The following is a 17,462-nucleotide window of genomic DNA, read 5'->3' as shown; positions in this document are numbered from 1 at the left end:
GAAGGAGAGAGAATCCCAAGCAGACTCTGCACTGAGCACAGAGTCCAACATGGGGCTCTATCCCAGGACTCTGAGATCATGACCCGAGCCAAAACCAAGAGTCTAACACTTAATCACCTGAGCCACCCAGGTGCCCCTAGTTATTTTTGTATTTGTATTACAGGGGTATACTTTAATATTAAATTTTTCATTCTCTCAGGACGCCTGGGTGGCTCAGTTGGTTGAACGACTGCCTTCAGCTCAGGTCATGATCCCAGAGTCCCGGGATCGAGTCCCATATCGGGCTCCCAGCTCCATGGGGAGTCTGCTTCTCCCTCTGACCTTCTCCTCGCTCATGCTCTCTCTCACTGTCTCTCTCTCAAATAAATAAAAATAAAATCTTTTAAAAAAATTTTTTCATTCTCTCATCCTCTTATTTAAAAATACTCTGGCCTGTTCTCAAAGTGCCCTATTTAACTGTGGTTTATACTTCCTCCTCCCTCCGTCCATACACACACACACACAATTAGAATCGAACCAACAAACTTCTGGTACACATTGGTCCCCAACTCATTCTTCAGGCTTCCTTCCAATGCGGAAGGATAAAGTACTGATCCCTTTATTGCTACTAAAGATAGTAGCAGTTCATAATATGGCTTTCTATTGGGGGGGGTAGAGATGAGTGGGGACAAACCTAATTTCTTTCTCAACTTTTAAAAACATTTTGTACTGTAAAAAAAAATAGCTTTTAGGGCTGCCTGGGTGGCTCAGTTGGTTAAGCATCTGCCTTCAGCTCCGGTCATCTTCGGACGGTCCTGGGATCAAGTCCTACATCAGGCTCTTCCCTTAGCAGAGAGCTTGCTCCTCCCTCTGCCTGCTGCTCCCCCTGCTTGTACTTTCTCTCTGGTAAATGAATAAATAAAACCCTTTTTTTTTTTAATAGCTTTTAAAAGATTTAACAGGGTCGTTGTTGTTTACACTGAGAAACAAATTTTCATAATTTTGCCCAATCAATTTATTCAAGGTTAATTACTATTAGTTTTCTTTGGCTTTCTCAGAGTAAGCTTTTAATAAATTAAACTTTATTATAATGCTCCAAGAAGGGGAAAATACAGGGCAGCATTGTAGAATCTTCCTTGAATATGAATATTTTCACATTTCACATTTCTTGGAATACAGCTTGTGAAATAATGTTCTACACAAATCTTATTTCAGTTGTTATGCCTTTTTCATGCTTAGCTCCCTCTCTTGACCATCTTCTCATTATCTCTTCATTATAAAAATTAACTTATTCCTAGATAACACAGACCCAAATGTCCTTTTCCTCTATGATTCATATTGATTTAGCTGTTCCCCCAAACATCTGATTATTGTTTTGCTTCCTTTTCTCATATATGAAGTATGATCTATATATAATTTATACAGTAAGAGCATGAACTTTTTTGTGGATAGCATTCAATCTCATAATTCTTTCTGTCCCTCAGAGAGTCTGTTGTTGAACATAATGCCTGTATGTATCACCTATTTTCTAACTTGGTTATCTACCACTAGCCAGTAGACTAACATAAATTATAGAAATTAGGATAATATAATCTAATTTTAGTTTGTAGTGAAGTAATTAAAACTAATTAAGGAAGAAGAGTTATTAAATAGATAAATGAGGGTAAAATTAATCCTGTTCCACTTATGTTCATTTGATAAGTACATTTTAAAAATTAATTTTATTAAGGTATAATTTACATACAATAAAACATGCTCATTTTAAGTTGTAATCTGATGTATTTTGACAAGTGTATACACCTATATAGTCATGACCACAATCAGTATATAGAACATTTCCATAATCCCCAAAAGTTTCTTTTCTCCTTTGCATGTAGTCATCCTTTCATCTCTGGCTCCAGGCAATCACTGATCTACTTTCTGTCACTATAGATTCGTTTTGCCTGTTTTAGATTATATATAAATGGAATCATATTGATGTGTACCCTTTTGTGTCTTCCTTTTTTCACTCTGCATAATATTTTTGAGATTTATCCGTGTTCTTCCATGTATCATTGGGGTTTTTTGGAGATGTAATTTAAATATCGAAAAAAGTCATTCTTTTCAGCACATAGTTCTGGCAAATATGTTTAGGTGAGTAACCACCACCACTAATCAAGCTACAGAATAATTCCATAGTCTTCCCAAATTCCTTTGTCCATTTTCGTAGCAACCCTCCTCCAATCACCAACTGCTGACAACCCCTGAGGTTTTCCCTTATATTTTTGCTATTTTGAGAATGTCACATAAATGAAATTATGTAGCCTTTGAGTCTGGCTTTCTTTTACTCAGTATAATCCATTTGTGGTTCAGTTACATTGTTGTGTGAGTTAGTAGTTTGGTCCTTTTTACGGCTGACTAGCATTCCAATTTATGGTTATACTACGGTTTGGCCATTTACCTATTCATAAACATGGGGATTATTTCTAGTTTTTGGTTATAATGAATAAAGCTTCTGTGAACATTGAACTTCACCTTTTTTGTGTACATGTTTTCATTTCTTTTGCATAAATACTAGCAGTATTAGCTTCTTAATATGGGAATAGAGGTCTAAAGAACATAAATCTTTTCTTTTTTTGCAGGTTTATTGAGATACAGTTGACATCCAGGAAAATTCATCTTTATTAATGTACAGTTCTCAGTTTTGACAAATGAGCACATCATGTAATAACACCATAATCAAAGTTGAGAATTTCATAAGCCCCCAAAATATTCTCTCATGCTTCTTTATAGTTAGTCTTTCCCCCAAACCCAGACCCTGGCAACTAATAATTAATTTTCTTTCTTTGTAATTTTGCTTTCTTGAGAGGGTTGTACAAATGGAATCATGTGACATGTTGCCTCTCTAGTCTGGCTTCTTCCACTGAGCATAATGTGTTCTTTGTTGCACATATCAGTAGTGTGTTCTTTCAGGTGGCTGAGTAACTTCCTCATAAGAATATGCCAAAGATCGTAAATGCAGTCACCAGTTAAGGACATCTGGGTTGTTTCCAGATTTGGGCAATTACGAAGAAAAAGTCTATATAAACATTTGTGTTCAGGTTTTTGTGTTACTAGATGTTTTCATTTCTCTTGGGTAAACATATCAGAGTGGGATTGCTGGGATCATATATTAAAATGATCTTACACTTACCTTTATAAAAAGCGGTCAAACAGTTTTCCGAAATGGCAGTGCCATCTTGCATTCCTACCAGCAGTGTGTAAGATCACACCACTTAGTACTGTGAATTTCTTTTTAAATTTTATTTATTTGTTTGACAGATCACAAATAGGCAGAGAGGCAGGCAGAAAGAGAGAGAGAGGAGGAAGCAGGCTCCCCGCTGAGCAGGGAACCCGATGTGGGGCTCGATCCCAGGACCCTGGGACCATGACCTGAGCTGAAGGTAGAGGCTTTAATCCACTGAGCACCCAGGTGCCCGTGAATTTTTTTTTTAATTCATTTTCTACCCATGGGAATAGGTGTGTAGTTGTATCTCATTGTGATTTGCATTTGCATTTCCCTAATGTCTAATAATGTGCATCTTTTCTTGTGTTTACTTGCCATCTGTTTGTCATCTTCATTAAAGTGCTTAAGACTTTGGCCCATTTAAAGAAATAATTGTTTTCATATTGTAGAGTTTGGAGACTTCTCTCTTCTTTTTTCTTTTTTCTTTTTTTTAAGATTTTATTTATTTATTTGACAGAGAGAGATCACAAGTAGGCAGAGAAGCAGGCAGAGAGAGAGAGAGGAGGAAGCAAGCTCCCCGTTGAGCAGAGAGTCCGATGTGGAACTCGATCCCAGGATCTTGAGATCATGACCTGAGCTGAAGGTAGAGGCTTAACCCACTGAGCCATCCAGCGCCCTGGAGACTTCTTTATATAAGGACCATTTTTCTTGATCATAATGATTAACACTAATATTTACTGAATGCTCTTTTATGTCAAATACTCTTCTAAGATCCTTGAGTTCTCTCATTTAAATTCACAGTGGTTAAGTTAGATACTATGATTATCCTCATACAGATGATGCAACTATATCAAACACTGGCCAGGTTTTAGAAATACACATTGAATATGACTTTGACTTATAAGTGACTACAATATACTTTGGTAAATGGAGTAGCAAAATAATTTTATCACTTTCTTGGAAAATAGAAGTGATATCTGAACTGAGTTTTGAGTAGACGTTTGCTAGGCTACCTTTTGGGGAAAGGGCACACCAGACAACCTTAAGAGGTTTTTGGGGTTTTTTGTTTTTTTGGTTTTAACTGAAAGTAGTTCAGTTGGAATATAAAGTAAATATAAAGTATATTATATAAAGTATATAAATATATAAAGTAAAATAAGTGTTTGAAAATTGGACATGTAACTAGAGAGAGAGAGATGATCGTGTTATCCAGAAGCATAGCCTCATAACTGAGTACAAGCTTCAGTGTTCTCTTTCTGTTTTCTGTCCTTCATGTTTTGACTGGGTTTCAAGGAGCTTCCTTTGCTTCAGCTCCACGCTTCTCATCACTAATAACGTTGATCTAAGTTACTCTCAAGCCTCTTGCTTCATTTTATGGATTGCTCCTACTATTAGAAGAAATATGTAGTATTAAATTTCTCTTTACTGTTTTCTTTCTGAATGAAAACCATCTGAAATATCATGCTGGGGTGCCTGGGTGGCTCAGTGAGTTAAAGCCTCTGCCTTTGGCTCAGGTCATGATCCCAGAGTCCTGGGATCGAGCCCCACATTGGGCTCTCTGCTCGGCAAGGAACCTGCTCCTCTCCCCCCCCCCCCCCTCTGCCTGCCTCTCTGCCTACTTGTGATCTCTGCCTGTCAAATAAACAAATGAAATCTCTAAAAAAAAAAAAAAAAAAAAAAAAAGATTTTGAAATATCATGCTGATATAAGAAAGAAAAATTACTTGTTTTTTTGTTCAATATATCACTGTATTAGAATAGTTTTTTCCTTAAATATCTGCATGTAACGAATTGTTTGCTCATAAACAATACTTAGGTTTTAGATTAGTAATAGTCTTAATTTTGAGTTATAATCTTTTAATGCAAATTTTGATTGAGATATACCTACAGAAGAGTACACAAATTATATGTGAATATGTGAACAGCTTGATAGATTTCCAGAGTGTGAACTTCCTCTACATAGCCAATACCCAAATCAGGAAATAGAACATTATCACAATCGTAGAAGCTTCCCCAGGCCTCCTTCTTGTCACTACTTGCCCTCGCCCTCAGGGTAATCATCATTGTGACTTAGAACTCATAGATTCTTTTTGTTGGTTATTAGACTTTATATGCATTTGTGTTGAGTATGTATCTGGGAGTGAAGTTGTTCAGTTGTAGGTATATGAATGTATTAGTTATGCTGTCTGCTAACAAATTAGCCACACATTTAAGGGCTTAAAATGGTACCCATTTATCATCTCATAGTTTCGTGGGTGAGGTGGCTGGGTACAGCTTATCTGGGTTCTCTGCCCGGGGTCTCACAAGACTGTACCCAACATGTGCATTGGGGCTGCGATCTCCTAAGATCCATAGTCCTCTTCTAGGCTTACAGGGTGTGGCAGAAGTCATTTCCTTGCAGCTGTAAAACTCATGGGAGCTTGTTGCTTCAAGGCCAGCAGGAGAGTGTCTCAGAGCTCAGGAAAGGCCTAAGCCCTCTAGTTTTTTATAAATTAAACTTATAATTTTAAGACAAATGAACTTCTGCTTGCAGATGTAAAAAATAATACAGAGAGATCCAGTGGATCCTTCACCCAGTTTCTTGTTACATGGATGTTTTGCTGTATACAGATTTTTTTTTTAGACTGTTACATAGGAATATTTAGGGAAGTAGTTTTCTCAGTTCAGATTTCCAATGGATGAGCCTCTGGTAAAATGGAATCATTACCAATCAAAATTTTTATTCTTTCATGAGTCTTAAAAATTTTTTGAAAAATTTTTTAATTGGAGCTAACATTTGAAGATACTTTTAAGATCAAGATCTCTTTCTCAGGTGCCTGGGTGGCTCAGTGGATTAAACCGCTGCCTTTGGCTCAGGTCATGATCTCAGGGTCCTGGGATCGAGTTCCGCATCGGGCTCTTTGCTCAGCAGGGAGCCTGCTTCCCTCTCTCTCTCTGCCTGCCTCTCTGTCTACTGTGATCTCTCTCTCTCTCTCTGTCAAATAAATAAATAAATAAATAAAATCTTTAAAAAAAAAAAAGATCTCTTTCTCATCAAATTTTCTTTTTTCAGTGAATAGTATTACTCAGTGGTTAGTCACACTGCAAAATTAACACAAATCCGAACCTGTCCACACTTCTGATACCAACTAAAAACTCAGGGGGTTCCCAAAGCCACCTTTAGTCTTAATAATATGTTAGCAGTTCTCACAGAACTCACTGAAAGCTATTATACTTGTGGTTATGGCTTATTATGGGGTACGCTACAGGTTAAAATTAGCCACACACACACAAAAAAAGCTCATAGAGCAGTCTTGGAAGCTCTGTGCTTCCACAAAGCTTTCCCCATGGAGTCAGGTCCCAGCATTGATGTGTGATATTAGACATAGAGTATTGTTTACCACAGCAGCTCACCTGAACTTCGGTGTCAAGAGCTTTTATTGGATGTCCCTCAAATAGTCATGACTGATTGCCCACATGGTTGATCTCAGCCTCCAGGTTGACTAATAATAGATGATTCAAAACCCCTCCCCCCAAGTCATGTGATTGGTCTTTCTGGTGTGACCAGCCCCACCATATGATATAAAATGGCTAACTCCTGACCTTAAAGACATTCCTATCAAGTATGACCTGTGTTACCTCCCAGAAGCAAAGGGAAGAGGCCACATCTCTCCTTGGGCAAGGCCAAATTCTTTACTATGTTTACTGTTAGAAAAACAAGTTTTCTCAAGGTTTATTCAGCCTTTACTCATTCATTCATTCATCAAATGTTTTTTTATTCTGTGTAATATATAGGTTGTTGGTCTCTGGGTACACACAGATATCATCCCTGCTCTGTAGAGCTTGCTTCCTAGTGTAATTGTGCATTGTGATTCTGTTAGCTAACACCTCCAAAACACCATAGACCAAAACAATAGTCTAGGTTGAACTCTCCTATGAAATGAAATTGAAACATTCGTTAACCTATTATAACAATGTTTTTCAAACTTTTTTGACTAGGACCCAGTATAGAAGTGTCTTTATAAAATGTTTGTGGAATATGTATTTGTAGGGATGTGTGTCTGTTAAGATATAACCAACATTTTACAAAACACTGGTCTGCTTCACTTATAAAGAATGTTAATGACTATTCACTGAATTAATGATTCAAAAGGAGATTTCAACTCACAGTTCAGAAACATCGTCTTGGGGTGCCTGGGTGGCTCAGGCCATGATTCCAGGGTCCTGGGATCAAGCCCCACATTGGGCTGCCTGCTCAGCAGGAAGCCTGCTTCTCCCTCTCCCACTCCCCCTGCTTGTGTTCCCCCTCTTGTTGTGTCTGTCTCTCTCTGTCTCTGTCTCTCTCTCTGTTAAATAAATAAATAAATATCTTTTTAAAAACCCCAACATTGTCTTAAACAGTGAGATCATTGAGAATACTGATGGCCTATTACTAGAAGGAATCAGCTTACTAGGAGGAATTGAGGTGCAAAAGTACCCATTTCCGTCGGATAGTCTCTGGATGAACAGCCTGGGAAGTATAGTATGGCTAGTAGTAATATTATTCAGTAGGGAAACTTAGGAAGACATAAAACCAGTATGTTGTTCTTTCTGCTTTGTAGCTGCTTTCTCATACTCGCTTAAGATGATCTCTGCTTCATCTTTCCTCCAGAGACTGCTCGGCTAGTCTTTCCTTTCATTCAGATTTCCGTATAAAATGGCCTCCCTCAGTTAGACCTTCCCCGAATCCACTCTAAAATGATCACCCTACCACTTCTAATCACATCATCCTGTTTTCATTCTCTGCATATCCTTTACCTAATGTTTTTCCTATTCTCTCCACTCCCTCTCTAAAATCTGAGCTCCATTAGAGGAGCAACTTCCATCATCTTGTTTTACTCTTTTATTCCCAGCACATGTAACAATGTCTGGCACGTAGTATGTACTCAAATAATACGTCCTGTATGAGTGATCTAGCTCATGTTCCTCTTAAACCCAAAACAGAAAACATTTCTCTTGGTGAAAGTAGAGTATACTGTAATTATCTTGTTCATTATACCACATTTCTGTTTGTGCAGTCTAAGATTGAATTTGCTTTTTTGGCAAGCTCATTATACCATACACTCATTTCATTTACAGTGAGCTGAAATTCCCTGGTATTTTTCACATGAGCTGCTGTTAAGGCATGCACCCATTTATTTTTTTACTTAAGTAGTTGTCTTGTGTATGTGTGCAAGCATGCCCGTATATAGATTCAGCCTCATAAGACTTTTTTTAAATCAGCATTTTTGGGTATGCACTAAGAGGAAGGCTAATCAAGAACTAATTGTAGGGTGGCTGAGGAGAGATTAGGCTAAAATGAAAGGCGGGTAGGAACCCAGGAGACTGACCAGATGGCACCAGTTCACAAATTTAAACTGAAAGTACTCATTTGAAGGGGTTTAGTGCAAACTGAGGAAGTAGAATCAGTTGGATAAATTTTGGAGGGGCTCACTTGACAAGATTAGGTTTGCTTTTTCCTATACTTAAAAGAAATGTAGCATGACTCTGCCATGTTGGGATTCAACATCAGGATGACACCCTTTCCTATCTGAATTATGTTCTCTGTCCTCTTTCCCCTCCTTCCCTACCCTTCCTTTCCCATGCACCCCGCCATCCCACACGGTGCCTGCAAGATCCTAGCTGTTCTGGTTCAAAACAAGGAGGGGAACATTTAATTGCCCTTAGTCATTTGTCAAACCTTAAGGCATTGTGGACTTATCAACAGTATTACAAGTCAGTGCCTTTCATGTTATTACTAATTCTGTTTCTGTTCTATGCTCCTTGAAATCTGAATGGCTACAACCAATATTTTTAGACGCTTTTTCCCACCTTAGAATCACTTCTGCTTATAGTATTGGAACTTAGTTTTTGAGTCCTGACTTGAGGTTCCTACCTTACTGATCTGCCCATCATTTTATAGTTTCAGGTCATATGATGACACCTTTTTTTCTTCTTTAACTTTAAAAGCTCTACCTTTATAAAGTCAGAGACACACAACTGCTATGCCTAGATGGTTATAGACCCCAGGAGGGCCTGTTTATCATTCTCATTCAGTTCTCATCACTTCTGCTTCCACGAGTAATTTTTTCTCTTGTGATTAGAATTGCATCTAGAGACACAATTCCTCACGTTACTTACTTTGCATTCTGCAAGGTGAAATTTTAATATGGCAAAATTACATATACTTTGTGATTTCTATAATGCTTTTGGCTCTTTGTATATAGCTACTCTTTGACATCAAATAAAATTCTATTTCTTTTGCCTATGACTGTAGATGAGGTTTAAATACCTTATTTTGTCCTTATTGCAGACGTATCTATGTCAGCCTCCCCTTCATATCATTTATGTTTGTTAACAATCATTTGAGTATTCTAATAGTTTTTTAAAAATTATCTTAGGATTCTGAAAATTAACATTGGTTTTTCAATGTAGTGTATACAAAAACTAAGTGTCTTTCAACATAACTGATGCTCAATTTCCCCTTTAAAAGACGTGGAAGAGTTGTTTTCCTTGGTATTTATTTTATTAATACATTCAGAGACGTTTCTAGAAGAATGAGATTGTGGTGGTTAGTGTTACCAAGCCAACTCTGTAACTGCGCGGTTAATTTCCTTACGCTCTTGCCCTTCCTCTTTACCAGGACCCATCCAGGCTGTAAGAGTGTCCTTCACCTTGGGTTCTGTCAGAATGCCACCACCAACCCCCAGCCTCTTGCGCTAGGGGAAAAAACCAGTGACGGCGACTTGATAAACTGCTTTGGAAATTGGAAAGATTACTGATTCCTAATAGATTATCATAAATTTTAATGCTTCGTGAACTTTGGATCAGTTGTCACCTATGTGGGAATGGTAGGCAATACTTAAACAAAATGGTGCTTTGTGTTTTTTTAAGAGTTGAACTCTACTCTTGTACCAGTGTGATAGACGTGTACTTATCTCATCTGTGCCTGACCTCTTTGATGTGCAGTTAGAAGTAAGATTTGATTTTATTTTTAAGCACATAGGAATATCATGAAATGAGATAAGAAAATTCACCAGAAATTATGGAAACATTTGGGCTGTAAAATGGTTTGTAAATTAACATATTCAACAAGTTTTTCGAAAATTTCTTTTCAGGACACCCATCTGGCTCAGTCGGGAGAGTATGTGGCTCTTGATCTCAGGGCCCTGAATTCAAGCTCCACGTTGGTTACAGAAACTACTTAAATTCACTTTTTTTTTTTTTTTTAAAGATTTTATTTATTTATTTGAGAGAGAGACAGTGAGAGAGAACATGAGAGGCGAGAAGGTCAGAGGGAGAAGCAGACTCCCTATGGAGCTGGGAGCCCGATGCGGGACTCGATCCCGGGACTCCAGGACCATGACCTGAGCCGAAGGCAGTTGCTCAACCAACTGAGCCACCCAGGCGCCCCAGCTTTTTTTTTTTTTTTTTTTTTTTAATTTTTTTCCCCTAAGAAGAATTTTAGGAAAGTTGCTATAGGAAGTTAATATGATTTACCAAAGTGATACTTATCTGTAATATTTTTATTTTTTAATTGGGGTGATATTTTAAATTGTTATCTGGCAATGGTCATGCATATTCTACATGGCCAAAGTTGGGGCAATTTGAACAAGTAAATAATCATAGTACCAGATTGTAACCCATAGAATAAAATAAATATCCATGAGTCTATATAGTGTAGTATATGCTATATAAATATAATAATAGTATAATTATAGTATGTATGTTATTAATATGTTGTAATTATTATTAATATGTGGTATTATATATTAATTTATAATAATATGCTATATATAAATAATTGAATGAATGGAGAGAAGAGACAGCTTTATTTACAGTAGAATTTCGATTAAAAACGTGGGGAAAATGATAGGAATAGAAAATTTGCATACCAAAATAATTGTTATAGGCAACAACTGTCAATGCATGCTAAAATTAGTGGGCAAATGCATATGAGAAACAAGATATTTGTTTACTCTCATTAGATACTTATTAATAAAAGGAGAGATTTATAGTAGAGATCATGGTAGACACCACTTTAACCAAGCAATCAAAGTCAACATCCCTAGTGAATAATAAGGTATACTGACATCATACACCCCCTGATATAGATGATCCCTGAGACGGGCACAGTGTCACATCACAGCAACAACAGTAATACTAATCTCTGATTGTTTGTTTGCCAGACACCACAGTAAGCACATTTTCGGCTGGGCCTCACTATAGCCCTAGTATCACAAGGTAGGTGCTGTTATATCTCCATTTTACAGATGAGGAAGCTGAGGCCCAAGTAAATGATGAAACTAGGACTAGAACCTGGGGCTGGCTGACTCCAGAGCCTGTTCCCTAAATAACAACATTATGCTCAGCATAACTTGTAGTGTCGTAGCTAATTTATGGACTGATTAATGCAGTATATTCAATATTGTCAAGTAAGTAGTAAACTTTGTGAGGTTTCATGGTTTGATGGAAGCAGAAGATGAACAAATACAGCATTGAACAATACAGCATTGAAAAAGCAACACACACTAACATAAAAGGTTAAATATTACTTGTTTTCATATCATGTATGGCCTTTTAATAAATGAAAGTTTTCAAAAATAAGTAAATGAATAAAATTTTTCATCAAGTATTCAGGTATTATTACTAAAACTGCCTAGCAGTGCTAAATCTAAAAAATGGATACCCTTCTCTATATTTAATCATTTATCTATTCCCTCATTCCTTCTGCATAAAGTCCAGATATTTTAACATAACATATAACACTTTTGATAATCTAAACTATTACGTTTTAGTCCCTGTTGCTTATCATTTTTTTAATATACCTTTTCTTGTTATGCCAAGCTACTTGTTATTCCCAGAATATAGCTTCTTAAGTTTCTTTATTATATAACATTTCTTTTTTCTTTTTTAAAGATTTTATTTTTTATTTATATGACACAGAGAGAGATCACAAGTAGACAGAGAGGCAGGCAGAAAGAGGGGGAAGCAGGCTCCCTGCTGACCAGAGAGCCCAATGCAGGGCTCAATCCCAGGACCCTGAGACCATGACCTGAGCTGAAGGCAGAGGCTTTACCCACTGAGCCACCCAGGCACTCCCTCCATTATTTTGAAGCACATCTCAGTCATATTACTTCATCTATAAATATTTCAACTTAAATAGCTAGAAGTCTAATACTTTTTGTCTTTAAAACACCACTGTAAAATCAGTTTTATACCTAAAAAATAATTATAATTCCTTCATAATTAAGTATCTGGTCTAAGTTAAAATTCCCTAGTAGTTTAATAAATGTATTTTTACAGTTGATCTTTTCAGGTACCTATCAAAACAGGGGCTACTCATTACATTTGGTTGATACGTATTTTAAGTGTCTCTCTTTTTTTTCTCTTTTATCATTTAGTCTTAAATCTCTTTGTTTTCTTCCTTTGCTGAAGAGACTGAGTCATTTATATGTAGAGTTTCCCACATTCTGGATATTGCTGATTACACCGAATGATGTCCTCTAACATGTTTCCTCTCTCTCCGTATTTGCTGTAAGTCATAAAACAAATTAGTATTAAGAAAAATACAACTTTTGTGAATATGTACTACTTGCCTGAATTGCTGTGTGGATGATTAAAATAAAGGCAATACTTTTAATAGTATTACCTTATCGATGTAAAGTTCAAGATTGATGACACTAAAAAAAGAAATGAATGTCATGGTTAGCTGAACGGGAGACCTGGGTACTAGTACAGGTCACGAGATGAGAGTAGGCCTTTTTAGTTTGTGAACATGGCACTTCACAGATGTGAAGAAAGCAAGTAAAATAATTGCTTTGCTTCCACCAAAAACTCTGAAAATAGATCTAAGGGTAAAACTCAGAAATAGTCTTTGACAGATTATAATTTGCTCTTGGGCCAGTTTTTCCCCTTCTTTTCTCATTTAAAGCAGGTCTTTATTGGTAGTTTGTGGAAAAAACATGTTCTATGCAATAAATAAAATCCAGAAGAAGTCACCACAGTAATGTTTGGCACATATTATTAAGATAAACTACAAATTTATTGTTTTTAGAAGGTTGGTTTTATATGAATATTTAAGTAAATAATATAACTCTTCTTAAAAAGGTTTGAAACTAGCACACCAGCTTATCACAAGCAATTTAAGAGAACTAAAATGCTTTGTAAGTTTTAATATCATATTACTATATTTGCTTTCCTTTTGATTGCAGAATTTTTAATGCTCTCCTCTTGGCTTCCATGACACCACCCTTTTGCTGAGACTGACCTTACCATTCTTATGGTTGCTGTTTGTTTTCCTTCATTAGCTCCTCTTCTGCAATTCCTTGAACTTGGTATTTTGGAGTTTCCCTGTTGGCTCTCTTGTCCGCATTGTCTCTGCAGGCAGTAACACTCATTTTCACTCATGGCTTGCTATCTCTGTTCTGTTTAAATTGTCTTCCATTGGAGCCTCTCTGTCCACTCTCACCCCTGGACCTGAAGCTTAGCGGCCCTCTCTCCTGAGGAAGGTTGGAAGATTTTTAGATATCACACAGTTTTATCTGTGTTGTTGAAAATTCCTTTTTCTTTGTTTTATTCTTACTAAGAAATTGCTTCGGTTTTAATATTTGAGACCTTGTAGTCTTTCATGTTACTTTAAAAATATGTGAAATGGGAGCTCCTGGGTGGCTCAGTGGGTTAAGCCTCTGCCTTCAGCTCAAGTCATGGTCTCAGGGTCCTGGGATCAAGCCCCAAGTTGAGTCTGGTTCTCTCCTTATCTCTGCCCCTCCCCTGCTTGTGCTCACTTGCTTGTTCTCTCTAATAAATAATATAAATAAGTGTGTAAGTAAGTAAATAAATAAAAATATGTGAACTAGAACATTCGCCCAACAGAGGAGACTGTCACCTATAGTACATGTGAGTATAGCCATGTGATTATTCTCCCCTTCCTCTTGGAAATTTATAATTTCCATTCCTGCCAATAATAAATTATTTGTATGCAACTAAAATATTTGAAATGGACAGATTCCCAGTGTGGGTTGGGTGAGTATGTGGGATAATCATTCCATCAAGAAAGGAGAGATCTGGCTTCACCCTCAGATTTTAGCACATCTAATTTCTGGAACAAATCTCTTTGCGTCTTTCTGTCATAAAGGAAAAAAGATATAACAGGTGGCATGAAAGCTTTTTAATTTTCTAATATGTGGCATTCATAAAGGCTGGCGATCATACTTTTTCATTCTGTTCTATTTCATGTTTTTTAGTGCTGGTCTGGACCCACTAAATTTATATCATGAGTTGCTATTAGGTCATGATCTGTGGCTGTGGTTTAAAAACACTCATACCATAAATCCTTGAGTTTACCCCATAACAAAATATGATATATCAGATCTTCCATATATTCCTTTCAGTTGCTATCAACATAATTAATATATCACATATGAGATCATCATTATGTTTCACTTTGACTTCTTTGTCTTATAAAATTTAGATATGATATTAAAATATAAGCCTTTTTGTTATGTTTGGGTTTTTTTTTTTTTTTTTTTTCATTTATCATATAGGTTTGGGGGGAGTATGACCTCTGCCTTTATATTTGATTTTTAAACAACTTCTGTTTAAAAAAAGTAATTTGAAACTATGACAACCTTACAGAAAAGTCAGAGGTGAAGTACAAAGAAATTCTTCCACTTTGTAAAGAATTGGAAAGTAGATTGCAGACCTGATATTACATCACCACTGAAGACTTTAATATGTATTTACTACAGATAAGGAAGATATTTTTCTGTATAACTACAGCGTAACCATAATAAGTGGAAAGTTGATACAGCAGGAGCTGTGGAATGGGGAGAAAGATAGAACAAAATACAATTAAGTAGAGCTGACAATTTAATGAGTAAACACTCATAAGGGAAAAGAGAAAGACTGTGGCACTGAAAAAAGCATATCAGCTACCCTTTTGCATGTTTGTGGTATATGTGTGGATTGGGAAATGACCTACATTAAAAATGTTTTACTTAACACCTCAGTATGGATGTTCTGTGGGAATATAATTTTAAAATACTATCTTCTCGGGGCACCTGGGTGGCTCAGATGGTTAAGCATCTGCCTTCAGCCCAGGTCATGATCTTAGGGTTCTGGGATCAAGACCCGAATCCGACTCCCTGCTCAGCGGGAGGCCTGCTTCCCCCTGCCAGCCTCTGCCTACTTGTGATCTCTCTCTCTCTCTGTCAAATAAATAAATAAAATCTTAAAAAAGAATACTGTCTTCTAATAGCAGAAGAAATATTTGACCATGGATTTCATTATTGTTGTTTACTATTAAGATTTATTGTTAAATAATTGGGACTTTGAGTCAAGTAATAGAATGGAAAAGCTTTAATGGGAGAAATGAGATATTTTGGAAATCATCCTCGGTTCTGAGGATAGTATCAGTGAGTTAAGGATATTGAAAGAAAACAAGAGAACTGACATCTTCCATTCCAGCCCTGACCTCCCTGAGGATCCGATCTTCAAATTTTCAGTTACTAGAGCTTTTAAACTTACTGCATACATATATGCATCCTTTCTTGACTAGATAACCTGTTTCTTTTACCTTCTGCTAAACCAGCACTTGGTCTAGAAACTAAGCATTTACGCTCCCTGCTCTTCACCTGCCTGTATCTAATTGATTTCTACATCTTGGAAAGGGCACAGGAATAAAAATTCATTTCATCCTAGCTTTATTGCTAGTGTCTCTGCAATTTTGAGAAAGCTGTTTGGCTTCTTTTGTATTCAGATCAGTCTGTGTACATTATGCTGTTTGAACCACATATGATTAGGAGGCTGGTGCTCATCATGAGGCTCTTTGCCTTTTAATCCCTGCTTCACCAGGTGATCTGGGGTGAGTTACTTCTTCATGTATCAGTATCCTCAGCTATAAGTATATATATACCTCACAGGGTTGTTTTAAATATTGAGTATATATATATATATATATATATATATATGTATATATATATATACACACACACACACACATAATGAAGAATAGTGCCTAGAATGCAGAAGGGATTAAATATGTGCTAGCTCTTACTACTATTGTTGTCATTATGACTTTTTTTGCTTGTGCTCAGGTTGTTCCAGCATTTTGTAATACTGCTGTAAGAGTACATCTATCATTTGCTACTCCTCTTCTCTCCATTATTGCCATTTCCCTGTTACTGTTACAGATTAAGTGAGTTATTATGTGAAAAATACTTAGAGTAGTACCTGGCACTTAGTATGCACTAAGTGTTAAGCCCTTACTCAGTGGTTCTTGTGAACGACCTCTCAGGATGGTCAGGTCCTTTCCTTGCCATTAGTGGTTCTCTAAATTTTAATTTATTCCCCTGCTGGCCAGATTGGTCTCTCCTGGACATTGGTCATATAATGTTGCTCCATTCTGAGACCTTTGGTGCTTAAAGGGAAAGAAACAAACAAAAAAAAAATGTTCTTTGATAGAAATATCATATAACTTTCCAGGACCAACTGAAAAACATGGTATTAATAAAGAAGTAAACTTGAATTTTGAAGCAGTGAAAATTTTGTTTTAGGTATGTTAGGGCATTACTTATTAAAACAGTCTCAACTTTTTACAGGAAGAGAAGTTCCTGAACTTCAGGAGGACTTGTTATTTATTTTTAGCCAGCAACTGAAACTAGAATTTTATCTGAAAAACTCCACTGTTCAGTTAAAATAGATCATGAAGGGTAAAGGTCAGGAAGGTTTTATTAGTCTTTTTATGTTAGGAAAATAAACTAATGTATTTCTCCAGGTTTAAATAAGGAAAAAATATAAGTGTTGTTATTTATTCTCTGTGGGTGTACTGACAGCTCTCCAGTGTTTTTATTGAAATCTTAAACTTCTCTTTAGAATTTAAATGAAAATAGCTTCGTCTGTCTGTTAGCTTTTTGTTAGAAGAATCAGAAGAGAACTTATCTAATTTCTTAAAGAGAAGTCACTTGTTCTGTGTTCATTTGCATGACCTGCTCCTTAACCCTTCACTCCTCGTCGGCTATTTTCCTACTTCCAGTATTTTATGGTATCCTGGAGAAAAGTAACTTTCTCCAGTAAAAATTGCACCGGATTTTGTTTGTTAATATTGATAGCTATATAAAGCCGTTTCACCACAGTTTTAGTTTTCAGATGAGCTCTTAAAATCAGGTTTTAGGTGTTTTTTAAAAAAACTTGACTGCAGGAAGTGGCAGAGCAAGAGTTAATGTGTTACACGGAGGGAAGAACAGTCCATTGGGGGTTAAATTGCAGAGTCTAATGGAATA

The 17,462-nt window shown here is 36.5% G+C and overlaps 1 protein-coding gene across 9 annotated transcripts in view; it reads left to right on the top strand.

Moving 5' to 3' along the window:
• Positions 1-17,462, top strand: part of CHD9 (chromodomain helicase DNA binding protein 9) — a 225,627-nt gene that overhangs the window by 105,904 nt on the left and 102,261 nt on the right. The window lies entirely within an intron of this gene.

This window comes from Mustela lutreola, chromosome 16 (genome assembly GCF_030435805.1).
Source record: "Mustela lutreola isolate mMusLut2 chromosome 16, mMusLut2.pri, whole genome shotgun sequence".
Taxonomy (NCBI): domain Eukaryota; kingdom Metazoa; phylum Chordata; class Mammalia; order Carnivora; family Mustelidae; genus Mustela; species Mustela lutreola.
Note: the sequence above shows the minus strand (reverse complement) of the source record. Positions and strands in the feature narration are given on the sequence as shown.